Source organism: Engraulis encrasicolus, chromosome 8 (genome assembly GCF_034702125.1).
Source record: "Engraulis encrasicolus isolate BLACKSEA-1 chromosome 8, IST_EnEncr_1.0, whole genome shotgun sequence".
Lineage (NCBI taxonomy): Eukaryota > Metazoa > Chordata > Actinopteri > Clupeiformes > Engraulidae > Engraulis > Engraulis encrasicolus.
The window spans coordinates 8274371-8276870 of NC_085864.1; the positions used below are offsets into that span (position 1 = coordinate 8274371).

The 2500-nt window shown below is 42.5% G+C and overlaps 1 protein-coding gene across 3 annotated transcripts in view; it reads right to left on the reverse strand.

Moving 5' to 3' along the window:
* Positions 1–2500, reverse strand: part of nova2 (NOVA alternative splicing regulator 2) — a 125591-nt gene that overhangs the window by 63331 nt on the left and 59760 nt on the right. The gene's annotated exons all lie outside the window — the stretch shown is intronic.

The window sequence follows — 2500 nt, forward strand, 5'->3', positions numbered from 1 at the left end:
ACACAGTATTTGTCCTTCCGTGGCTGTGTGTTTCTGTGCGTGTGCCTGTTCTAGACTGCAGTATGTGGTGTGACCATATGTGCTTTACGACACTGATAACCAATGACATGTGAAAACACGGAATCTCGCAGTGGTGTTATTCTGCCACACGCTCAATGAGTGTCTGTGTGTGTGTGTGTGTGAGTGTGTGTGTGTGTGTGTGTGTGTGTGTGTGTGTGTGTGTGTGTGTGTGTGTGTGTGTGTGTGTGTGTGTGTGTGTGTGTGTGTGTGTGTGTGTGTGTGTGTGTGTGTGTGTGTGTGTCTGTGTGTGTGTGTGTGTGTGTGCGTGTGCGTGTGCGTGTGCGTGTGCGTGTGCGTGCAAGCACGTGTATGCTTGTGCGTGTGTCGTGCGCACACACACATGTCCCTGCCCTGCACTGCCAAGTCCTGTTACATCGTAGAATGTGACAACAGCAGCAGTAAAAGTAGCAATAGCAGCAAGGAGAGGCAAATGGGTCAGCTGTCCTGGGCCCAGGGAGAGGGGAGGGGGGCAGAATTAGGTCCTCACAGAGTTGTGTTAAGTAGAAGTAGAAGTACTCTTGAAGATCTTGCAGTATGTAAATTTGAAACCATGTAATATTAGTGTGTCGTAAGTATAGTAATGTTGCAGTGTTGTAATAACATTTTTAAGACTACTTCTACTTGTAATATATACAAGTCTGGGTCCTCATTACATTGAATGCATAGGGTGGAGGTGGTGGTGAGGGGGCCCTGAGGAGCAGTAGCTGCATCTCATTGGTCCGCCAGTAGACAGCTTGTTATCTGGCGCGACACACGGCAGCAGCCTGATGCGCATGATTGGTGGAGAGAGGCCAGCCTAGACCAATCAGAGTGATGGACATCCTTGCAGTGGCAGAGGTGGGTAAAAAGGTGTCAAGTCATGTCATGCTTGGGTCTCTCAACTCCTTGTTAATACTGTGAGAGCATGTGTGTGTGTGTGGGTGCGTATGCGCGGGCGTGTGAGTTTGTGTGTGCGTATGCATCAGCAACCTGATCATGTATATGGAGACTGTCGCTATTTGCGAATATTTAAGAAGTCCATAACCATGGTGGTCAGATGTCCACAGTGCTAACAGGGACCATACTACCCACGGCAAAGGGCAGTAACTATGCCAACATTAAATCTGAGTAAAAGGCCTTCAACGCCTCGGTATAAGGCTGGACATTGCAAATTTGACAATATCTGTAAAACGAAACACATTTGGACCATAAAACTTTGACAGATAAAGATAAAGGAGGTGTAATCCACCACTTCTGGTCTAAACTCAATATTGACAAAATATGTACGTAGTTACTGCACTTTGTCTTTGTAGGCAGTATAGTATGCTGCCCTAAGACTTGTGGAGGAAGGCGTGGAGTCACCAATTTAGGTGTGTATCAGAGGAGAGGTGTCTGAGTGGGACCAGTGTTTCCCATACATTGAGGAAACTATGGCGGCCCGCCATAGTTTAAATTTGGCCGCCATAGTTTCGAAAATGTAAAAAAAAAAAAAAAAAAAAAAAAAAAAATTTTTTTTTTTTTTTTATTAATTTATTTATTTTTTTTTTTTTTACGATTTCCGTTTTTGTTAAAAACAATTTGAATTGCGATTTCCTTCGCATTTTCCTCCTGGAGTAAATACATCCTATAGAGAAAACCACAAGTGCTTGAAAGACAGAGGGATCAAAAGCCTAGTCAAGTTATTGTAGTTAACTTGGGTTTGGGAGGAGCAATACAAAAACCTTCAGAGAAGGGACAGTAGGGATGAGTTTACTAGCACTCCCCAGGCTTTGTTTTACATTTGTAATGAGTTAGGTGACAGGCCTTCATTGACACGGCAGAGAAGACATCGGGCTGCATAGAAATGAATGTGTAATGAATGTGAATATAGACATAATGTGTAATATGTTGTTCAGCCCTTTTAATGGGATGAATTTTGAAAAACTGGCCCTGTGAGCAGCACCCCTCATGTAGAATGTGTACGCCTATGTGTGTGTGGGGAAAAGGCACAGCCTACCCTAGACCCTTTTTGTCTATGCGATAACAATTTCACAGTATACTACTCTTACATTCTTACTGTATCTCTGCTCCTATTTTGTTTTATTATTTTTTTCATTACATAGACCCCTGCAAGAGAGACTAATGAAACTGTGTTGTAACAGAAATGATTCACTGTACTGCATTTTTAAACAAATATAAATAACAATGTACTACTAATATCATGGGTAAAATGTTATGTAGCCCTTTTTCTCAAAATATAAATGGCTGAAATGTAGGCCTAGTCCAGTGTTTCTCAAACTTTTTCATGCTGAGGACCACTCCCCCCCAAAAATGTTCAGGTACCACCTGTGAACTGAATTGACAGTTGAAGGGTGCTTATTTGACAGTGCTAATTTCGATGCAATGTATTCACATTACAAGCCTGCCTTTTTGTGGTGAAAATAATACTTCAGCTGTGTTTAGCTTTGTAATTGTGTGTTAC